We start from the raw sequence: 25,412 nt of genomic DNA on the forward strand, positions 1-25,412 counted from the left end.
CTAAGCCAGTAAACAACTTGACAGTTGTCAAGTAGAAATGGAAACAACCACAAGCTAAGCTAAATGCTGCATTCGAGCCACTCAAAGTTCACAGTAGTTCCATCCTACATAATTGGGCCACTGACCCAAGTGTCAGTCAGCATCATCTTCAATCTCCCTATGAAGAACTAAAGGAAAGGAAAATCTAATTAAAAGCCCAAGAAAAAATCCACTTTAATCAAAACTACAACTAAAAAGCCAAGGGACTTTACAGTAGGAAAAAACTTTAAGACATGAAAAAACTGGTAACAAGAAAACGGATGTCAAGAGGGAAAAAGAGGAGATATTATAATTTAAATGATTAAAATCAAGCCAATGAAAAATGACTTTCTGCTGGCTGCGATGGCTCACGCCTATAATCCTAGCACTCTGGGAGGCCAAGGCAGGCGGATCGTTTGAGCTCAGGAGTTTGAGATCAGCCTGAGCAAGAGTGAGAACCCATCTCTACTAAAACAATAGAAAGAAATAAGCTGGACAACTAAAAATATATAGAAAAAATTAGCCAGACATGGTGGCGCATGCCTGTAGTCCCAGCTACTCGGGAGGCTGAGGCAGAAGGATCGCTTGAGCCCAGGAATTTGAGGTTGCTGTGAGCTAGGCTGATGCCACGGCATTCACTCTAGCCCGAGCAACAGAGCAAGACTCTGTCTCAAAAAAAAAAAAGAAACAAACAAACAAAAGAAAATTGACTTTCCAAACAGAAAAGGCATAAAAATATGGAAAACTATGCAAGATGAGGGGGTTAAAATGCAGAGAACCACAATCTTAAGGATATTTTCCTAGGAAGAAGAACAGGCAACTGAATGTTTAACTATATATAAAAGCAACAGGAAGAGAATAATACATTTGGTTCTATCAAAATCAACAGAAACCATCTACTATGAGCCTCTGTTGACATCTTTCCCCACGTGAAACAGCAACACAGATCAGAGTCCCAGACTTAGCCAGAATAAGAGCTTCTGCTCTCTAAATCATCCCTGGGCAATGGGCGGGAGCTGCAGAAGACCCAACCAGACGGGAGCCAATGCTACAGGGCAGAAATAGTTTACTCAAAAGAATCAGTCAAACAAACTACTGGGATGCTTTTTTCCACACTAAATATCTGTGCAAATCACAACAGAAACACACACAGGCCAGATCATTACTGTTCTTAAAGCAATTTAGTCATCTCATAAACACACACACACACACGCGCACACACACTCTTTAGTCGGTATTACTTACCAGAGTAACTACAAAGGAGTTGTATCACCCACCTAAAAAAACTGACTTACTAATTTTAAGCACTTACCATGTTGTAAAATCTTTTTACCTCAGAAGCCCTTTTCACCTCAGATTTTGTATTTAAAATATTTTCAGAAAAAGTCGGAGTTTATATCACCTCTAGCAGTTGAAAATCAGTTTCAACTACAAGTTATTTAAAAGAAATCACTCCCCATCCAGTACCAAAGCACTAAGATTCCAAAGCAGTTGTCACGCATAACTCCATTTCAGAACCCAGCTAAGCCTGACTGTACTCTCCAGTAACAGGCCTCAGACTAGAAAAACAACAGGAAAAGCTGCATTTACCCATTTCATATTTTGGGCTTACTATGCTGATGGAAAGAAACAGAGGATGTCAAGTTCAGCTTGACAGGTATTTACTACAAATAATGAATTCGTGGTTGGCACTCAATTTTAATATAAATGACTAAAATCCAGAAATTATAGTCTTTAAAAGGGTAAATTTTTTTTAATGTTGTTCTTCTTTATTTCTTTTACTGATTTATTGATTGTTTTTAGAGACAAAGTCTCACTGTGTCACCCCAGCTGGAGTGAAGTGGTGTCATCACAGCTCATTGCAGTCTCAAACTCCTGGGCTCGTGCAATCCTCCTGCCTCAGCCTCCAGAGTACCTGGGACTACAGGTGCAAGCCACCATGCCCAGCTAATTTTTCTGTTTTTTGTAGAGATGGGGTCTTGCTCTTGCTCAGGCTGGTCTCAAACTCCTGGCCTCAAGCAATCCTCCTGCCTCAGCCTCCCAAAATGCTAGGATTACAGGCGAGAGCCACAGCGACTGGCCTAAAAGGGTAAATTTTATGGCATATGACATATCTCTATAAAGCTGGGGGGGGGGGCATTTTTTAAAAAATAAATGGGGCCGAGTGCAGTGGCTCACGCCGGGCAACAGAATGAGACTCTGTCTCAAAAAAAAATGGTACTCAAAAAGAAGTACTCCATATAACCAAGTGTCTCTATTACTAAGATACCACAAAACATGTATTTTTTAATTGTGATATATGAAAAGATCATCAACTTCACTCATGGTCAAAGAAATGCAAATTAAAATATGTATACTTTTTCACTATTGGATTAGCAAAGATTAAGAAATTTTAATATCCAGGGTTGATGAAAAGGTAAGGAAATCAAAACCCTAAAACACTGTGTGCACACTGGCACATCTTAGAGGGCACTTTATTAACAGCAGCTTTCAAAATTAAAAATGCACATACCAACTGGTTCAGCAATTCCACTTAGAATTTATCTTGTAGACATACCTGTACAATCGTACAACAGTACAGATATGGGGAAGCAAACAGTCAGAAGTACTTTAAGTGTCCATCAAACAGGAAAAGTATACATCCATACAGTGTCCCACTGTGCAGTTGTTTTCAAAAAAAAAAGAACAAACATAAGGTATAATTATTAATGCAAGTATTAAACTGAAAAATATATACTTGATATCAAATATAAAAAGCAAAATTCAAGACGATATATACAGATAAGCATACTGGTGGAATGGGTGTTATGCTGAATACGGTATGAATGTATATATTAATTTTATAATTACAATTTGTACTAAATTTGAACATGAGGCTATCAAATAAAGTTTCATCCTGGTGTTAAATCTCCGCATGCTATGATCTCAACCTGCCTTTCCAGTGCTCTGTGGTTCCAGCCAAATCAGTCTGTTCTTCCACTGAGAAACCAGCCCACCTTTAGGCTCCCTCTCCAAAATACTCTTAGACTTCAGTTTGAACAGCTACCAGCTTCAGCTTCAAATATAAACTACCTAGGCTGAAAAAACTATGTCCGCCTGCATCTGGTACAGAACATTTTAAAGGAAATAAAATTTAAAAAAATAAAACTTAAACACAATTTAATAATCCTCATCACGGAAGCACCCAAAGTACTCATCATTTCCCAAGATTTCCAGCCCCTCTGCCTTTGCTCCATGCAATTTCCTGCCTGAAATCTTCTTTGCTACTTATCACACATCCAAATCCTGCCAATCCTTCAAAACACAGGTTAAACACTATCTCCTACACCAAATCTTCCCTAATGCCCCCAACCAGAGCTGATTCTCTTTCTTAAACCATAGTATCATCACCTCTTGAGGTACTTTGTTCTACCTAGTACTCAGTTGTGTACATCTTATCTTTCCCATTAACGAGAAAATTTGTCAAGAGCACAATCTGTGTCTTGGTCATTTTGTATGCCCCATTTCACTACCATTAATTAAACTCATACTTCACTAAAGCACATAATAAAAAGAGAAGGGCAAGAATCTAAAAAAACAGGCTTGGCCAGGCCCAGTAGCTCACACCCATAATCCTAGCACTTTGGGAGCCCGAAGCTGGAGGATCACTTGAGGCCAATAGTTCAAGACCAGTCTGAGCAAACATAGCTAGACCCCACCTCTACAAAAAATAGAAACATTAGCCAGGTGTGGTGGCAGGTACCTGTAGTTCCAGCTACTTGGGAGGCTGAGGCAGGAGGATCCCTTGAGCCCAGGAGGCTGAGGTTGCAGTGAGCTATGATTGCGCCACTGCACTCCAGCCTGGGCAATAGAGCAAGACTCTCTCTCAAAAAAAAAAAAAAAAGAGAGAGAGAGTATCAAAGATAGAAAGGTAAGATCCCTCCTTCTTCGCCCAGCTCCCCAGTGCCCTGGTATGCCGCCTGAAAAGGAAATTACCATGACCAATTTCATAATACAGGGTTTTAAGAAGTTCTTAGACACTAAAACTTAATAACACATTCATAAATTTGGTCCTAAGTACAGAACTATTTTATAAATGGCATTTCAAAGTAAATTTATTTACCACAATTATACAATTGCACAGTTTATTTGTATGTTGGGGCAAATAAAATATGACAATCAATAGATGGAAAGATAAACTGTCCAAAACTAAAGTTATCTGAGCTGTGAGAAGTCATTGTTCATTATCAGGAAAATTACAGCATACATACTCCAAGCATACATAATTCAACTTATTAAAGTAAAGACCCTAAAATTCTCATAGAGCTATGAAAACAAAGGTGCTAAGAAATTCCAAATAAATTGTTAAAACATGTAGAGGTTTTGTAACGCTAGATTTCTTAAGAAATATTAATGTTAATAAAGTGTTAATAAAAGCATTTTTCAATATATTAATAGTAACAAGATGTCTGTACATTTTTCTAGTTTACAAATGGTAAGAATTAAAAGTCTCTGAAAGTCTTCAATCATGTTTAGTGTACAAAAACTTAGAAAATTTCAGTAACTATTCCTACAATGATAAATCACATGAAAATAAAAAAATATACAGGGCAAATTATGCCAAAAGATCAGAATGTTCAAATCAGAAGGCAGCTAGTTCATCTTAGAAACTTTACCTGGCAATAAAAATCCAAGGCCATCATTAGATAAAGACAAATTTTAGTGAAAATTCTATACTGGATACTAAACTCATTGTAGTAGCATTCTTATAAACAATACAGAAGACCAAATTACCAAATGTGTTAATACTACATGATTGGGATTTATGGCACAGACTGCCAAATACAGTGTAATACTGATTCTTCCCTTCTTCAAAGTAAGAGGATCCCTGATTTTTGACTAGGTACATAGCCACCTCCAGCTTCCCTTGCAGCTATCTGTGACACTGTGATTCAGTTATAATCAAAGGGACATAGAAGAAGTGATGTGTACAACTTCTGGGAAGTATCTTCACAGGATGGGGATGTGCGCAGCTTTTGCCCTTTCCTCCTTCCTGCTGGTGAGAATGCAGAACTGATATGAGAAATTGGAGAAGCTATCTTTGACTAAAAGGAGAAAGCTACATGTTGAAGGCCGGGTCCCCTAATGAGCATGAAGGTACCATACTGGCTCAGAACTGCCTATGAGTTACATGAAAGAAAGGAAACTTCTATCTTGTTTAAGTCATTGTTATTTTGGGTTTCTGCCACTCACTGCTGAACCTAATCCTACCTAACAGAAGGCAAAATTATAAAGAAAGAATACTATATATGTATTTATTAAGTACTACTTCATTAAACACTTTCTAATATATATTTTAAACCTCCTATGTTTAAAATAAAAACTCATTTCTGGTGATTCAAATAACTTAGAAGCTCTAAAATGGTTTTCCTATGTTATATTTGAGATATAAAATTGTTAATATCAAGAATTTGTCAAAAAATCAGCTTCCTGAGTACGCACTGAGGTCAAGAGATTAAGGCTAATCTCCTTTATCATCGACCTCAATAATACCATACAATATTATTCATTCATTTGACAAATGAATGCCTACTGCATTCCTCGCACACAAGGTACACTGAAGTGACCCCCTCTTCTGGAGTTTACAAGCAAGCAACGAATCTGAAGCTGCAGAGACTGAATGAAACTCTCTGCCTGACTCTTTAAAAGCCTTCACTTTAATCATCCCCCTTCCACTGTCATATTTTTGTTTCAGACTGAGAATAATATGATTAGGCTTCAGCTTTGCTCTGCTAATATAATAATCTATAATCATAGTCCTCAAAAATTACACTCCTGTTACCAAAAGCCGAATCAGCATATTACCAAAATGCCACAGTAGCTATCACTGATGGTGGGCCACTTTTCCACATGGCAAATGTTATTTATCACATGACATTTTTTCTTAATTGTATCTTACAGGGTAACCTTATTCTTACATTTAAAAAATACTTTGCAGTCCCCCCCCCCCGCCCCAGGTCCCAAGGATTGTCCTGAAAAAAGTCAGAATGCAGGGCTGCTAGACAGATAGCCACATGTTTTTAGTTAGTCCTCACAGGCCATTAGACCAACCTCACTGGAGAGCCGAAGCTGGACCAACAAAAGAAGCCTTGCTCTCTCCCTCCATGCCCTGCCTTCTTTAACCTAAGAACAGGCAACACTAATCTTATTGGGTCAGAGTCCACAATACTTACTGGACCCTGTTTTTAAGTATGAAGATTAAATGAAGATTAAAAGTTTACACATATATATGAGAGTTTGCTATCTTGCTCTTGCTCATTTCTCTCATACATGCTGTGGAAGACTAATGTTTGGGTCTTCTGTTAGGTAGCCAGCCTAGAAGTGAGATTTAGGAGGATGGGAGAGCCCTTGCCTAGGTCTTAAGCAATAAGCTCCAACCCAGTTTACCAGACAGCTTTACATTGGTATTTTCACTAAAAGCCCAATTAATAATAAAGTAATATTTGACTTTCCTATTTGCCATTGTTCTTATATAAATCTCCTTCAGGAACTTCACAAGTAAGAGGAATAGCTAAGCTATGACACTCTGATCATTTATTAACACTCCAAACTCCACTATTACTCCAAGCCATTCACTTGGTACTTAATCCTACACTGTTTTGTAGCATTTCCTTATATTCATGGGACAGTAAAAATTTTAGAATTGGTACCTTAGAGAAAATTTAATTCGAACCCTCTAGAGTTGACCCATTGCTCCTTCAAATCTCCTGGTTTTTGAGCGTTGCAGATAACAAAGAAAGGGAACATTGTCTGGATGACAATGATAACAGTAATAATAAAAATAGCCTATATTTATTGAGCACTTACTATTGCCAGAGACTTTTTTAAGCACTTTTACATATTAATTACTTTGGTCCTCAAAACAAACCCATGAGATGAGCATTATTATTCCCATTTTACAGATGAAGAAACAGACACTAAAAGGTAAATAAATATTAATAACTTGCCTGAAGTCACAGAGTTAAAAACCAGTAGTCTGTGGATTGAGTCCACAGCTCTTAACTACTTTTCCACAATAGAATAATGGTTAAGAGTGGACAAATACAGCTTGGCAAGTTTTGAAGCTTAGTGTCCAAAAGATATCCAAAGAGGCAGAAGGCAACATGGATCTGAATTTCAGGAGAGAGATTAGAGCTTTATTTATAAACTGGCAAGTTGGAAGCAAATAGGTGTTAAAGAAAGACAGTGCTGAGCGAGAAGTTAATGGACAGAATTACAAGGAACACCAGTATTTAAAACACAGCACATTTCAGGTCAAAATGATGATACAGGAGGATGGTAAGTAATTTTGTATATTACATATATATATTACAAATCAAAATATATAATGGTTATACCTACTCTATGGCAACTACAGTCATTTAACTATAATGACTATAGGTTTGTGGTAGCATCTGTTTTTTACTGTACTGTTGGCCATAGTTAAGATTTTTCATACTAAACCCTTAGGTAAGAACACAACCTATAATACTGTTCCTATGAAAGAAAATAATCTGCTTTAAGATCTACCTTCAGACATGCTTTCCAGGGAATACACAGTGGTGAAAACAAAGACAGCCTAAATAGATGGACCATATTTCAATGACTCTCACAGTGTTTGTTTTACATTTGCATGCCACTGGAATTGGCCCAGGTCTTACACAGCTTAATTGGCAGCATCTTTTTTGATCCTTAGTGGTCCATAAAATAATGATGCATCTTATAAATGATGGCATCTTAGATTCAATGAATTGTCTTTTTCAGAATACATCTAATTCCAAATGTCAGCATACATACTGGTATAGTTATAGGAAAACTTTCTGCCTTCAAGGGGTTTACAATCTAATGGAAAGAATATAATTAGCACTAAAATATAAATGTAAGTAATAAACATTAACACAAGATATGAAATAATCAAGGAAGTGGGAAGGTTAAAGAACTGAAGAAAAGATACTTAAATGGTAGGAAATAAGAGTAGCCAAACCAAAAAAACTTTAGGCAGTGTGTCCCAAGTACAGTTTTAATTAAATAGATTAGTTAGCCAAGGTGGCTCATGCCTGCACTACTCTGGAGGCTGAGGCAGGAGAATGGCTTGAAGCCAGGAATTCGAGAGCAGCCTGGGCAACACACTGAGATCCCCATCCCAAAAATAAACTAAATAAATAAATAAGACTAAATCTGAGGTAAGAATAGGAGAAAGGTAGGAAATAAATGATATCTCAACATGGGTAGAGGGAAAAGTAATATGAGGTTCTGATCGTATCACTCTCCTCTAATAACCAAAGTAAACCATTGTTGAAGATAACTAATCAAGAGGAAAAACATTTTTTAATCAGTCATCTCTCTCTCTCCTTTGAACCTCTGTGACAGTTTTAGAATAAATCCACAAATTCTTTGATACTCCTCCCTTCAAGAGATAGAGCTTAATTCTCCTCCTCAAGTGTGGGCTGGATTTAGTGACTTGATTCTAACTAATAGAATATGGTGCAAGTGATAGTATGTGACGTCCAAAACTAGGTTATAAAAAGCATTGATACTCCTTTAATACTTTGAAATAAAAATAAAATAAATTTTAAAAAATAAACACATTCAGGGTTTTTTTTTAAAAAAGCACTGAGGCTCTTCCTTGCTTTCTCTATCTTCCTCTGGTCACTTGTTCTGGGGGAAGCCAAATGCCATGTCATAAGGTCACTTGAGTAGCCCTAAAGAGAGGTCCACGTGGCAAGCAACTGAAGTTTCCTGCCCACAGCCACGTAAGTGAGCCATACTAGAAGCAAATCCTCCAGCCCCAGTCAAGCCTTCAGATGTCTGCAACCTCAAGAGAGAGGTCTGAGCCAGAACCACTCAGCTAAGCCACTGCCAAACAACTGACCCACAGAAATCGTGAGATAACAAATGTTTACTATGTAGTTATTAAATTTTGAGGCAATTTGTTATACAGCAATAAATAACTAGTTCAACCCTATAGCATTTCGTGTCTCTAAAACACTTATCTTTTTCTTCTAACAGTTATGCGTATACCGACAGCCAGTTTAGAGAGTAATTTCTAGAAGGCTATTCTCTTCATCTTTGCATAACTGTAAGACTTAATCCAATGAACTGTAGAGTTAAATATTTGCTTTTGTTTATTATTCATATTTGTTGAAAGATTCTTGCCAGTGCTTATACAATTTATTGCAGTTGTCCAAAAATAAAGTGACTAAACCTTAAATATAACTCCAGAATGACATATGTATAAGGTGGAAAAAGCAGTCATTTTGTACCCTTAGAAGCACTAAAGTGCAAACATTGCTTGAAGAAAAACAGTACAGAGCAACAAAGCATTGTGACAGTAACACTCAAGAACTCACTCCTTTATTAAGGGGAAAAAGAACAAGCTATCTGGTTAAGAAAGAATTTTTACATGTGTTTCTCGAACTGTGTTTTACAGAATATTATATCTCATGAGAAGGTCACAGATATTCTTTGGAGCAAGGGGGGAAAACAAAAAATAACCAAAAAAAACCTCTATAAGACATTTCTGAGGCTTTAAGGTGCTAATGTGCATTATAAATTTATCTGACCTCAAAATACTTAAAATATTTGCAGCATATTATTAAAAGTACGCTATAAATACAGTTTGGGAAACACTGACTTGGGTAGGCTGATAGGTAGACCGGTAGACAGGTAGGTGGGTAGATTCACAGAAAATAAAAGGATAAGATAAATGCAATAAAATGATCTCACCTAAAAAAGGGATCATAACTACCAGTTATGACTATGTAATCTCTTAAAGCAAAATAAACTGTGAGATAGAATAAGCTATCAAAAGCAACAACAGCCATACCAGATGTCAGGGAAAAGGAAGATGGGAAAACATGACAGGATATAACAGAAGAAAAGAAATTCCCTTTCCACAGGCCCCATGGCTCAGAATGTCTCCCATTCCCTCAGCTACAACTGTGTCCCTCCATACAAGGACATAAATTTAGGGGTGAGCACCCAGCTCAAGGGCAGTCCATCTGGGGGCTGGTGAGTAGCTTATTAGGTGGTCTGACCCCAAACCATTAATCAACAGTGGTAATAACTAATGACCTATCAGATCTTCTCTTTGGGGAAATTTTAATTAAAGACACAAAAAGTCCTTCGTAGTGGAAGTGGAAGCAGAGGCATAAAGACACAAAGAAATCAGAGATAAAGCAGCTGAGTTAATAATATTAGAGGATTAGGTGGGCCAGCCCTGGCTGTTTAGTGCCTTCCTTCAGTAAAAAATTTAAGTTAGCATATTATTGTCTAACCTGAACAGCCTCATGCAGTGGCCCTGCCAGGGAAAGCTGGATCACAGACTGATCAGTCATACTCTCCTTCAGTCATATGCGGTGACACACACAGAAAGGTGGGAAAGTAAGGGGCAGGGGACGGCTGGCTCTGGGTTTAATAAGGAAGATTCAGTTTAAATTCACCTGAATGACATTTTCATATATCAAACATCTATTTAAATCAGTGGCCACAGCCTCTGTGTCCCATTAGGAATTAAGCCAAGCTGCTCTTGTGTGGATACACTTGCCCAGCATAGCCAGGTTCTCTCTAGTACGGAGGTTTCCATTGCCTCTCCAGGCAGTCCATACACACAGACACATGCCCACATTCTCTCCTACTCACACTCCCCCGGAACTGTGTTCACCCCACCCTGTACTCCCTCACTCCCCACCTCAAAAGTAGGAAGGGGGTCCAGAATGAGACCTCCAGGAACCTAAGGGACATGCACGGGTGCCAATGAATGTGCACACACATGCTCTGCTGAGCGTTATGTGTGGCCATGGGTGCTGGAATGGGTTTTCGTAGGAGGGACTCTCCCATGCTGCAGCTTCAGGACTCTAGAGATGCTACATGGCCACACTTGCTCACAAGCTCTCTTTCAGTTAGTCCAGGACAACAATGCTAATACTGTCCCCCTTTAGAGTGGTAGCCATATTGCTATACACAGCCTGGACAATCATATATAGCCCTGAAACTAGGGTATGGCACAACAAACTCTTACTGCTGAGGAGGCAATAAGGCATCTGGTCACTAAAGCTGAGTGGGATCCCTGCCCCTAATAGTATCCAATATCCAGGAGGCACTACTCAACCTGCGGCTGTTGCTTTTTAGTGAGGCCTGACTCATACCGCTTAAATTTCTGTTCCACGTTTCTCCAATACCCTGAGATGACTTGAAAGACTTCTCTGTTTCTTGCAACCAAAACAGCCTAACCAAAACTCTTAAAAGTCACATGTATAACTACTTTAAAATTAGGGCATGATCCATGGCTTCAAGTTCTGATGCAAAACCCAAGACAAATAGGCTATGAGGATTCCTCAAATACCAAGTGGTTTATAAATTAAAGGTCATATCATTTTGTAACAAAACCACATAAGGAAAAATTTCACAGTCAAATGTATTACTTATGGTTGCTGATATACTGGCAAATTTTACCAGTTAAAAATTATTTTACACTGGCAGAAACAGGTCACTTTACCAAAAACTTCTTACATTAACAGTACTCTCTGACCTAGTTACCTATTGTACAGACATGTATTACATCTTACACAAAGTTAGCTATACAAATCACAATTCCAACCAAAACTTCAAGGTAGTAAATGTATTTATTATTTCGGCATGCTTAAGTTATTTGTAGTCAAATATTCATTAAAATGGCCTAAGCAATCTAAACAAGTTTCTAGTGTTTTGTAAATTTTTCTTATTTAATAAACACTAGAACTCTGCCAGACAAGAAACCAAGCACAAGTCAAAAGGCTCAGCAAAATCACAAAAAGGACTAACAAAGCTCCAACTTTGGAATAATTATCAGGATACTAATAATTAATAATCACTTAAATATGATTCAAGAGGAATTATGGTTGTTTAAAAAAAAAAACCCTGTGATCAACTAGAGCGCAGTATTATCAGAAACTGATTATGTAAGACAATAGTTTATTGTTTCAGGATGTGTATGTGTGTGTGTAATGAAGTTCACAGCTAGGTTACACTAATGACTCACTTAAACATTTGAATTTTCTGCTATCTTAACCTTTAAATCAACTGCATAAGTAGCTGCCAAAAGCAGTTAGTAGGAAAGCATACTATTCCCAAAAGAACTTGGTATATACAACTTATTTTACTACTTAAATGTTTTTTTGATTACTGAGATTTGAACAAGATGTTAAAGATTCAAAACTAATTTTAAAGTAATGGGTGCTTACTAAATTCATCATAATATTTGACATACACAGGTTTTCAGAAAGGCACAGATTATATTCTTGTGTGTGTTTTCACAACACCTGGCATATTTCTGTTCCATATTACACATAATTATTGCAGGACCTGACAATGATTACTGCCCCATTTTTTTTTTTTTAATTTTTTGACTGACAAATAAGTCAAAGGTGGAAAAGTAACTGGCATGTTTTTTTTTCTTGATTTGGATTATCTTTTCGGTATGAATTGGTTCTCAGTTACTCTAACTTCCTTGCAATAAAACACTGGCAGAGAATATACTGGATTAAAATTACCTGACTCCATTCCCACTAAATAAATAATACATTTGAACTCTTCATGTTTCATTGTAAAAGATACACAAATTTAGAGACTCTTCTTCAAATTTTGAAAGCAAAGTGAATCAGAAATCATATTCCTAGAAATTGCCAGTCTGAAACAAAAGATGTCTACCCTACACGAGTCCCCTGCAAACCTCTCTAACAGTTCATTACATTTAAAACAACTGAGATGGGTTAGGATATGTGATAATAAAAATCATTCAAGGCATTTATCAAGCATTATCTATGAAACTGCACCTTGGTTTACAAGCCTTTGAGTAGAAATTTGGTCCTCTTCTGTGTTAATCTGTGTATACACTCATTTCACATTTTCTCTGGCCTCCAATTTTATTTTTTTAAATCTAATCCATACAATAAATCATCCTATCAGACTTAATTTTATTTATGTGATTACCAAAAACAACAGTATTGCAATACAACACTATTACATATTCAAAATTGCTGATTTTGGTGATTTCCCCATCCCAACGCCTCCTCTACCCTTATACCCAGGTTAAATATCTGAGAAAAACCTCTCTGTCCAGTGCTAGGATTTTACTTTCTATAGCATAGGTTCATTTGACTTTTTATTAATGACACTAACAACTTTTTTAAAAGGCTGCTAGTGTATGTACAGTTTCCAACACCTGGAATGCAAATAAATCCACTTATTTTGTTTAATATTTCAAGATACACTGTATTTCTCATAAAAGATGGAAGAGTATCAATTCCAAAGAGTCCTTGGAAGTCACAATGTGTAAATACTTCTGATAACAGAACAAATTAATGTCAAGACACAGCCAATAACATAATAAAGCCTCCATGCAACCATGCCTGTCAAAGGGCATCTGTATTAGCAGCTCAGGAAAGTGGCATTTGCAGAAAGGCACTACAACTACGTTTAAAAGAAAATCATTAAGCCTCAGCCGTTAATCCCCTCCTCCACCCTCTCGACCAGATCCTTCAAAGCAATTAACCAGTAGAAGGTGCTATTCTGCAACCCACAGGTATTCACAACAACCTCCATCCTTGGGCCAGAGCTGGGTTTTACCCCAGGTGGACTCTCAGCCTATTCCCTGTCCAGTGTTCAAAGGAGTCCCCAACACAAAAACCCAGATCTTTTCTTATAACCCCTATTTACAGAAAGAACACTGACAGCTCAATAGGCAGCAAACCTGACCATCAAACCATCACACCATTAATAGCACACACACATCATTTTGCTAAATATTAACCTCAAATACAATCTTTATAACCTTAACTGAAACCATCTATTCCTACCTACAAAAGACGACCATGGTCACACTCACCTCAATAAGGGTCAAGTGAACAAATCACTGTCCCCAACAAAGTCAGGGGTAATGAGGAATACGAAAGCACTGAGAGCTGAATATAAGGCCAGGACATATAAGGAGGGATTTTATCTTTACGTACACAAAAAAGAAAAGAGCAGCAGAAACCAGGGCTGCAAAGGGAAGAAAGGGAGGCAGAGAAGAGAAGTCTGAACATGTTTTTGAGTGTCCTTTAGTTTCCAATGTACTCTTCTGGCTCGCAAGGTTGCAAAAAAGGCCAGACATGAGATGGGTGGAAGAAAGCTGAAAAAGAAAAGCACCCTCCCTTCCCCCATCTTCTCTCCTCTCTCCCAAAAAGAGCTGTGTTTGTCTGTGTAAACCTAGTCCCAAATATGGGAGAGAGAGAATGAATGTGTGTATGGAAGAACAATGAGCCCTCAGCCTGGTATTGTGTGTGTGTGTGTGTGTGTGTGTGTGTGTATGTGTCTGTGTGTGTGTCTGCCTCTGCCTCTTTTCCCTTCGACCTTAACAACAACAGGGAGAGCTGGAAGCCAGCTTTCCACCCAGACTAGGCCATCAAAATCAACACCAGTTTATAATTTACAGTGGAATTAACTGAGCAAGCAAATCCATGGAAGGAAATACCTACCCAAAGATGATTTTATTATTGTATAGAGCCATCCTCTCTCCCCTCCCCCAACAGACTGAGACTAAAGAAACCAGTGTACACCAGACAAAAAGGTCTCTCTTTAAATGGAAAGCAATTATGAAAACTGTTTCAAATCTAAACATAGGATGCATTAATTCGCGTCTGTTTTATAATTCACAAAGTTCATCCTTTTACTAGTTATCTTTTTTGTGTTTAAAAAATTGCTTTGGAGAAAGCTATTTCAGGATTCATACAAAACTACTTTCTAAATGTACCTTAAAATAGCAACACATACTGAAACATTTAAAGCACCCAGTTTCTCAAGGACACATTTTGCTTAAATCAATGTTTGAAGTCTGTAATCCAGAAAAATTGTAAGCAAACCTTGGAAAAGAGACAGAGGAAAATGACAATTCAACAATGAATCATTTTGTTTTCCTTTCAACAACTTCTCAAGCAACCAGTTTCAAAGGAAACCTGCAATAGTTTCCCCCCTCCCAACACACACATACACACACACTCCAGTCTATGTAAAACTACTTATCTTCTTTCCATAACCTTAAAAAAAAATAAATAGAAGCCACTCACAGAACTAAAACATGATAGTAAGAATTCTGCTGCAAGTGATTTTGGATTTCATAATTTTCTAATCACATGGAGAACTAGAAATTTGGAACACAAAGGAGGAATCTCCCCCTAAGGAGAAAATTATATTTTAATAAAAGTCCGCCCCCAAGACCCCCAAATCCACAAACATTCAAGAAATTTAGTTTCAGTCCTTGACTTCCTTTCCTCCCACAGTTCAGCCAATAATTTGGTCACATGAAATAGTTTAACCTCAGACAAGTACAAGAGCATGAATAAGAAGCCTGGAGAGAACAGGGGGTCAGAAGGCAGACAGGACAGCCACCTGGCCCGGACAGGACCACAAAAGTCCCTGGCCCTTTATTCTCCGCCACCCTCCTGCTCTGCCCTCGCCTGGCTCCCCTCGACTTGTACTCCAGCCTTTTCTTTCTGGCTCACCCCAGAGGAATGACTGCTTTCACGGCCGACCCTCTTTGCTTCCTCCCACCCCCCCCCCAACACCCCGTCACCAGGATGGGGGGCCAAAAAAGAAAGCACACGACACGGCGCAGGCAAGTTGGAGACTTACCTTCCCCTAATGCACTACACCATCAACAGAGGTGTTTGCGGCCCAGCTCTCGGGAAAGTGGAGGGTACGGGGCGGGAGGCCGCGGGGAGGCTGCGGGGCCGCGGGGCGCAGGGCCGAAAGGGGCCGGCCCGCGGGGACGCGACGCGGAGGGGCTGCCGGGGCTTCCCTGCCGTGACCTTTACTGCGACTGGAAACTAGGCTCCCTCCTCCTCGGTCGGGCAAATCCTTCAGAAGCGGGAGCCCAGGATCATGTCTGGTTTTGTTTTTCGGAGGGCGAGGGTGCTTCCTAAGGATGGTGGTGATTATTTTCTTTCCTCAACTAGGAGAGAAAATGAGGCAGAGACAATGTGGGGAGCGAGAGAGGGGAAGAGGAGGGGGAAGGAGGCGGGGACCGAGGCCCAGCGGGGCGAGCGTCTCGGGGCGTGCGGGAGGAAGGAGGCTCTGGAGCGCTGGGGGCGGTTCGCGAGCGTCTGTGGGAGCAGCGGCACCTCCGCGATGGTGGCGGAGCCGCGGCGGGGCTGCTGCACCGACCCACCACCCACTCCCCGCCCGGGCCCGGCCCACGTCGCAGTATCACGCCTCCCCACTGGTGCAGTGCGGTGTGACGCGCGCGGGGGCCGGGCCAATGGGAGGCGGAGGGAGGGCGGGGGCGGGATTTCTTCCTTCTTTTTTTTTTTTTTTTTTTTTTTTTTTTTTTTCTTTTTAATAAAATGAGCAGATGGGGTGGCTGAGGAGAGGCCGGATCCGGCGCCGCCGCGGCCCGGGGCTCGAGGGCGCGCGCTCCAGGCGGCGGCTCGGGCCGGTGGGCCGGGCTCCCCGCCGGGGGCGCGTCTTTGTGCGAGGCCGGCCCTCCCTGCCGCGGGCCGCGCTCCGGGACCCGCCCCCGTGTCCCCCAGGCGGGGCCGGCTCGGTGGAGCCGGCTCGGTGGAGCCGGCGGGCGGCCGCCGAGCAGACCCGCCCCGGAGCGGCGGCGCGGAGCGGGCAGGTCCCGCGGGGCAGGGTTGGCGGGAGTCCCGTTGCTCCCGTTATTACCGGTGTCTTGATTTGCCTTTTCCGTCTTGTAAGACGCCTATTCATATTCCTGGAGGACTGCAGAGTGGGTTCAAAGGATTCCCTTGAGGACTGTTTCGAAATTCTGATGAGCCGTTATAATATTGTTTAAATAATGTAAATGACAAAAGATGAATTAAGAAAGAGAAAAACAAAATGGGTAAATCGCGCTGCTTATTTGAAAAGAATAATATAAAGTCTCATCAAGCATAAAGAAGAGATCGTAACTACAGATACAGAGGGGATTTTAGAAAAGAGCAGGGTATAACTCTATACCTAAGTTTGAAAAAATTAAAAAAAAAAAACAAAACACAAGGAAAAGGCCAAACATCACCTTCTTTTCTTTGAAGAATGTAGTACTGTGTCCCACCTCCAGAAAGGCTGATAATCACAGAGTCTATGATGCTATTTAATATAAGGAGCAGGGGCAGGCCAAATGCTCACATTCTATTTAATACAATTTATAGGATTGAGGGGTTTAGAAATTTTAATTATGACTAGCAGTTTTTGAAATGCATATCATGTTTATTGAGTTCCTTCACAGACCCTGGCATGAATCCTGGGTGATTCATCAAACTATTATTGGTTTGTTAATATTCTGTAAATGCGTATTGGTGTCCTTATACCATACACTCTTCCAGAAGGAGTTAAGGTCTGCATATAATAGAATAATCAAGGGATAGAACATAGCTCAAAATAATTCCCTCATCTATTTCAAATAAAGTGATAATTTTCCCTTTGGAATATCTATTCAGATTATAATTTCCACATCCAATGGTTTCTTTTAAGAATAGTTTGGACTCACAGATACTATTGGACTGTGACCCAAGACATTTAAATGAAAACAAGTGGGTCCCTGCCATTACCTTTCTGAGTAACTTACAGCAAGAAAAATCCTCTTTGCTGCAATTTTCTCAGCTATGAAATGGAGAAACTAGTTAATACCTCCTTATATATCTGATAAGGTGAGAACTGAATTTTAAAACATAATAAATGTGGTAAAGTGATTTCAACATTCTAAATATGGATAGGACTATTTGACGTCAGTTGGGAAATAATGAGGGATAAAGTGTATCAATTAAATGACTTCAGTTTCCACCAAAATCTGTATTTACAGGAGCACTATTTCTAGTAAAGTTTCAGCTCTGTGGTGGGCAAATGGACAACTTCCAAGAGGATGCCTGTGGATCCTGCCTTGCCATTCAGCAGGGAGGAGAGAGGCTCTCTAGATTAGGAAAGAACGTTTACTATAGCATTAGGGATTGGCCGTCATTTTCGTTTATTTATAAAAATGTAAATTTAGAAGTCTCGAAATTCCACATAATTACAAAGCATAATATTATGGCATCAGACCATAAAATTAGCAAACTAGACCTATTTATAACAATCCCATGCAAGAATTGTGTTCCAGCCATAAAGCCAGAGAGTATGGACTTCCTTCCAAGGATCTGAGAAGCTGCTAATCTATTAATATTAACAATAACCTTCATAATAAGAACAACTATTAAACCATTGACTGACAGCTTATTATGTCCTAAGTGCCATGCCATGCCCAGCATGTTACATTCTTTAGCCCACTTATTCCTGACAACAGTGCATGAAGTGTATTGTTATTACCTCTATTTTCAAAGTCAAGGAACTGGGGCTTAGGGAAGTTAAATAACTAGCTGAAGGTCAAAGAGGTCAAATATCTTGTGGGATTTTTTTTTCCCCCATTATGAAATTAGAAAAAGTTTACTTATTCTCTTTTCAGCAAGCTTTTGAAAACAGGGATGACTTTGGTTACTGAATCTGAAAATATCAAAGACTGTCATTAGTTATTTTATGCACCTTACTAAAGGTAAAAAATTATCTATTTATTTATTTTGTATGCAGAGGTCACATCAGAGCTGTAATACCGTTAGTATTTAAAAGAAGACACGGGAAAGAGGGATTGTTAGTAAATGGTGTTGGGAGAACAAAATACCTATATGAGAAAACAAAATCAAGATGCATACAAAAAAATGTAGATTCTTATTACTCCTAACAGTCCCCCCAAAAAATTACAGATGGATATTTTTTAAATCTAAAAAATGAAACCACTAAGCCACATATATTCTTTTGTATATGCAAAATATTTTATAATTTTTTAAAGTGAAACCATAAGAGTATTAGAGGAATACTAAAACTTTTTCAAATCATGGATTGAGGAAGCTCTTTCTAACATGACAGGAAACCCAGAAGCCATAAAGGAAAAATCATCAATAAATTATACTGCATAAATACTTTACGTCTCTATAAAGCATAAAAACACCATAACAATGCAAGAAACAGACAAACGGGGGGAAAATATTTTCAACACCTATAAGCAAGGGCTGCCTTCCTTAATAAAAAGAGTTCTTACAAATCTATAAGAAAAAAACTCAATAGAAAAATGGACACAATGTATGAAAAGGGTCAAAAAAATGTGTTCAATAAACGTGATATAATCATAACGAGATATATGCAAATTAAAATCATCTCTTAGATTAGGAATCTTTGTCCTTACTTCATAATATCTAGTATTGATAAAGATATGGGAAAACAGGCTTTCTGATTCGCTGTTGACAAGAATGTAATTGTTTCATTTTTTAGACTACAATTTGACACTATTTTTCAAAATGTTAAATGTGCACAAACTTTGACCCAGCAATTCTGCTACTAGAAAGCCATTCTACAAAGAATCTTGCATAAGTGTACAAAGACATCTACAAAAGGCTTGCAACATTATTTATAGTAGTAAAAACTGGAAAAACCCAAACGTCCACCAGGAAAGAATGTTTAAATAAATTATGGTACAAACATATGATACTTTAGAGCTTTCAAAAAGAATGCGGTAAATCTGAATTGATAAAGAATGATAGCCACGGTTCAGAGTTCAATGGAAAAGGCAAGTCACACAACAATTATGCAAAGTATAATTCATTTGTATTTTTAAAAGAACAAATTTGTCTACGTTTCAAAAATGTCTAGAAGCATATCCTCTAAGAAACTACACTGAGCCCACTGGGTCTGGAACTGAGAATGAGGAGGGAACAGGAGACTGATTTTTCATTTCATTAGACTCTGTTCTATTTGATTTTTTTTCTTTTCATATCAAGCATGGATAATTTTCATAATTAAAAAAAAGAATTCAAGTTCTTTGAACATATGGCTGGTAACTAGCCTTCATAATTCACCAGAAGTACTCAAGCTTTAGAACATGTAAATTATTTTCCCCTAAAATGCCTTAAGCAGAACTAGGGTGCTGTAGCAAACCTTGTAACAGACTGAAGCTTGTTTCTAGGCATTTTCTATGAAATTGGCTTCCAAGTTTATGTAGTGCAAATACAAGCCAATAATGAGCTGCAGCTATCTCCCGTTGCACTTTTTCAGGTTGAGCAGCGAGCGGCACATCTTTCTTCCCACCGTGGTACCTCTGCTGGTGCTTAGCTCACCTTGCATTTACCCACAGCCGGTTTCACTTTACAATTTATTGCAATCAGAATTTCTCCCTCTCTAGTCAGGCCAGGTAAGTAACCTCTGGTAGCTTTGGAAAGTCCCGGCATGGAATTGGAATGGAGAAATGCGTGATACTGGGCTTATTTCTGGGCACATATCCAGTTATGAGCACACACAGAGGTGAAACAGCTCTTCAAAACAAAGAATCAAAAATCAGAAACCCAATTCCTTTGTTTGGATGTGATTTATTGTGGATTAGCAATTAAGGTGCCCAATTCAACTCCAGACTCAGAGCAATTTTATTTCAACCAAGGTGAAAGTGGATCTGTTTACAAACACACTTACGGGTAGATCTCAAAGAAACCCTGCTTCACTGAACCACATCAGATTCAGCAGGGTAATGCTCTTCCCTTTCAGTCACACTTAGTCAATGCCACAGCATGTTGTCTTGGGGCACTAGGATGCCTTTTGGATGAGATCTAAAACCCAACATCTGACTCCTGACCACTTGTGGTTATTAAAAGTCTCACAGGGCTTGTGAAAGAATTAAGGGGAGGAGATGCCGATTTTCATTGTCTTGGCCAAATTCCAAGTTTGATAATTAGGCATCCTCCTCCCACTGTCTTCCTGCCATTTCACTGAGACGTGCTATTCCACACTTCCTGTTATACACAGCTGTCCACTGTTAACCGAGAGCCAAAGAGCCAGCGAATTCCACCCTGGGGGAAGCTGCATTTCAAGATAAACATTTCCTCCACATCTACTGGTAAATTACTTATGTTCACCTTGGAGGAAAGGTGTTATTTTCTAGGAATAAGAAGGGCACGATAATGGGGAATTAAAAACTATCCCCAAATCCTATTTTGTCTAAATGCCAAACCAACAAGACTCACATTGATCACAAAAGGGCCCTAGGAAGGAGTCTCCTCACCGAAGAAAATGTATTTTAGATTCTTAGATTGTATTTGGGAGATCCAGACTTTGATCTTATAACATGGATGTGGCAGGTGCTATTTCTTCAATCCAAGGAATCTTTACAAACAGAACAAAGAGGCAAATAACTCTGTAACCCAGGGGAAACAGTGAAATTCACATCTGCCATCTAAGCTTCCATGTCCCTATTGACACGCCTGGGACACTCACTTTAGTGCATCCCTTCTTTTTGCTCAACCTTTAAGAAACCTTAATTTCAAAATGTCTTCATCCCTGTTTCTCTCAACCCCAAATGTCTCCTTCTAATATACTCCAACTTCCGGAATAAATTCTGCTACATTCACTTCTTTTATGATCTTAAAAAGAGCATTTTAACTTGGAAGCAACCAAAATGTGCTTCCATGGGTAAACAGATAAACTGTGATATATTCGTGCAATGGAATATTATTCAGCACTAAAAAGGGATGAGCTATCAAGCCACAAAAAGGTATTGAGGAACCTTAAAGGCATATTACTAAGTGAAAGAAACCAATCTGTGTGCGATTCCACACTGTTTGATGTTGTGGAAAAGGCAAAACTATGTCTGGAAAAGACATTCTGGAAAAGGCAGTAAAGAGATTAGTGGTTGCCAGGGCTTTGGGGGAGGGGAGGGAAAGATGACTAGGTAGAACACAAGGGATTTGGGGGACAGCAAAACTATCATTCTGTATGATGCTGTATTGATGAATATATGTCACTATACATTTGTCAAAACCCACAGAATGTACAGCACTAAGAGTGAACTCTCATATAAACTATGGACTTTAGTTAATAATAAAGTATCGATACTGGCTCATAATGTCCCCCACTAATACAAGATGTAAATGTTAGGGGAAGCTGTGGGGAGGGAAGAGGGTATATAGGAACTCTGCACTTTCTACTCAATTTTGCTGTGAACCTAAAACTATTCTAAAAAAAATAAAATCTATTAACTAAACAGGAAAAATAAAGAGCATTTTAGTTCCGTTCTTTGTATTGTAAGCAAGAGAGACTCACTCAGCATCTCAAGTAACAGGAGATTTGTCATGAGGATGTTCCTACATGGAAGCCCAGGCAAAGCTGAACAATCCAACATCAGGAAAAGAAGGGTCTAGAAGCGGGGCGCCAGGAAGCCAAATGAGGCTGGCATCACACTGATTAGTTTCACTTTCAAATTCATGACCACAAACCTCAAATGGACTCTTCACGCCCCTTGGCCCCAGGAAGGCCAGGACCCCGGCTCTCTGCCCAGCGTTCCTGTCACTGGTTCCCTGTTCTCTCCTCTCTCCCCCCAGCTGGCCTCCTCACCCTTTACCATATAACTTTTCTTTACTTCACTGTCTCATAATTTCAGCTCCCTCCTAACTGTGGCTTGCATGTGGCCTCTCATGGCTTCTTGGCTGGGCCTTCTGTAGCTCGTGACTTATCAGCTTCAGCTGCTTCTGCCGACGGCCTCATGACTTCAGCATTTCCTAGTTAAAATTCCTAAGAGGGAGAAACCTAGTTGGCTAAGTTCATCATTTTAGGCCCTGCCCTGTCCTGGTCACTAAAAGATGTCATGTGGTACAAAGCCAGGCAGCTCCAGGGCAGCTGCTTCCCCAGACGCTGGCAGGGGCAGCTTGTCTGCAGAAGGGGTGACAGCTCTCCTGGTGTGCCACACAAATACAGTATCCACCCATTATCCACAGGGATATGTTCCAAGACCCCCAGGAAATGCCTGAAACCTCAGATGGAACTGAATCCTATGTGTACTGTTTTTTCCTATACATACATGTGATAAAGTTTCACTTATAAATTAGACACAATAAGAGATTTACAATAAACATATAGAATAATTTATAGCAATATATTGTAATTAAAGTTATGTGAATGTGGTCTCTCTCTCAAAACATCTTATTATACTGTACACACCTATGTTCAGGTGGCAGTTGACCCGGGGGGGGGGGGAGTTGACCCCAGGGGGGGCAGTTGACTCCGAAGCCTCAGAAAGCGAAACCACTGATGAGGACTCACTACCGTAGTGTGCTTTTGGAATGGGTGGTATCAACAAAAATGACAAGAGTAAAAGTGAACTTCCGCAAGTCAGCATTTTATTTTTTGAAAGCCCAGACCTTACAATCATTATATTTTTTATAATAACCTTTACAATGGACATTTGTCCTTTTTTATAGAGAAAACCCCCAAAGAAGCAGCAGACCACAAATTGCAGAATGTTCATGTTCTCTTGATCAAGAAAAATTCTATAAGAACGATCCCTGAAACACAGCGCCCCAGCCCCTGGCAGCTCTCATTCCACCTTCCGTTCCTGTGAGTTTGCTCTGGACACCGCATACGAATGAACTCACGCAGTGCTTGCCTTTGTGTGACCCGCTTATTCCACTTAACATAATGTCCTTATATGAGTTCGCTAAGGGCTGCCATAACAAAATACCACAGTCTGGGTGACTTCAACAACAGAAATTTATTTCCTCACAGTTCTGAAGGCTGCCAGTTCAAAATAATCAAGGTGCCAGCAGAGTTGGCTTCTTTTAAGGCCTCTCTCCGTGGCCTGTGCACGGCTGCCTTCCTGCTGTGTCTTCTCGTGGCCTTTTCTCTGTGCACAAGCACCCTGGTGTCTCTTCCTCCTTCTTTAAAGACATTAGCCCCCTCAGATTAAGGCATCACTCTAATGACCTCATTTAACCTTCCTTACCTCTTTAAAGGCCCTCTCTCCAAACACAGTCGCTCTGGGGGTTAGTGCTTCAACATAGGAATTTTGAGGAAACACAGTTTGGTCCATAACAACGCTCAAGTTTCATCCGTGTTGTACCATGTATCAGACTGTCTTTCCTTTGCAAGGCTAAATATTATTCCACTGGACAGATATGCTGCACTTTGTCTATCCCTTCCTCCGCTGATGTGCATTTGGGTTGCTTCCACTTTTTGGCTAATGTGAATAACGCCACTGCGAATGTGGGTGTGAAAATATCTCTTGGAGGCTCTGCTTTCATTTCTTTCATGTATATACCCAGGAGTGGTGTTCCTGGGCTACATGGTAATTCTAGTTCTAATTTTTTGTGGAGCCACCTCACTGTTTTCCACAGCAGCTGCCCTATTTTACATTCTCACCAACAGTGCACAAGGATTCCAATCTCTCTATATCTTCACCAACACTTGTTATTTTCTGTGTCTTCTTTTTGAACAAGCAACCATCCTAGTGGGTATGAGGTGATATCAACAACCTAGCCTCTTGAACTTGAACTTCTCTCCTCCAATGATCTTAGTCTCTTACTTTTACTCTAAACCTTATATTTTAAAAACCTGCAACTCCTATTTAATTCCAATGGCAGGCATCGCAGCTTCCAAACACCTGCTTCTAGCTATTTTGTCATTCCTCCATTATCCCGATTCCAACAATACTTTGACTCCAGTGGGAAGACATGGGTCCTACCACCTTTTCACTTTTCAGGACTGTCCTTAAATTCAGAGGGACTCGCCCTTCGTGAATCTAAAGAGATGACCTAAATAAACAATCAATGCTCACTTTCATTTCTACTTGCTCATTTCTTTCTCCTTAAAGACACTTTTTTTGGGGGAACAGGTCTCACTGTCACCCAAGCTAGAGTGCAGTGGCGTCATAATAGCTCACTGCAGCCTCAAACTCCTAGGCTCAGGTGATCCTCCTGCCTCAGCCTCCTGAGTATCTGGGAGTACAGGCACGCGCCACCACATTTGGCTAATTATTTTATTTTTTGTAGCAATGGGGTCTCAGAATGTTGCTCAGGCTGGTCTTGAACTCCTGGCCTCAAACTATCCTCCTGCCTCAGCCCGCCAATGTGTTAGGATTACAGGCGTGAGCCACCAAGCCTGGATTTTTTTTTTTTTTTTTTTTTAGAGATGGGGTCTGGCTACATCACCCAGGGTGATCTCGAACTCCTTGCCTCAAGTGATCCTCCCATCTCAGCCTCCGAAGTAGCTGGGACTACAGACAGACACAAGCCCTCATGCCCAGCTTCCCTAACAACATTTTTAAACTGCTTGAATTAATATGACGGAACAAAAAATAACCACTTAGCTAAGGTCACTAAAATATAATACATCAAATCAATTTCTCTTGTCTGTGTAAAATAAATGTTTTGTCCTATAATGTTTACATTGATCAACTTTTACAGAGTAAAATAGACAAATAAATATTAAGTATACAAAGGTATAGGCACTGTTTTATAACAATTTTAAAAATTTCCTGAGAACATATGGTTAGAGCATATATATATAATGGTCTGTATCTG

General features: G+C 39.6%; 1 protein-coding gene across 1 annotated transcript in view; it reads right to left on the minus strand.

Moving 5' to 3' along the window:
• Positions 1–16,128, minus strand: part of RERE (arginine-glutamic acid dipeptide repeats) — a 409,470-nt gene extending 393,342 nt beyond the window's left edge. Inside the window, exon 1 of the mRNA XM_069479289.1 lies at positions 15,685–16,128. The gene's annotated coding sequence lies outside the window, so the exon portion shown is untranslated. The remainder of the gene's footprint in view (positions 1–15,684) is intronic.
• Positions 16,129–25,412: the final 9,284 nt, after the last annotated feature.

The sequence above is a fragment of the Eulemur rufifrons genome, chromosome 8 (assembly GCF_041146395.1).
Source record: "Eulemur rufifrons isolate Redbay chromosome 8, OSU_ERuf_1, whole genome shotgun sequence".
In the NCBI taxonomy this organism is placed as follows: Eukaryota; Metazoa; Chordata; class Mammalia; order Primates; family Lemuridae; genus Eulemur; species Eulemur rufifrons.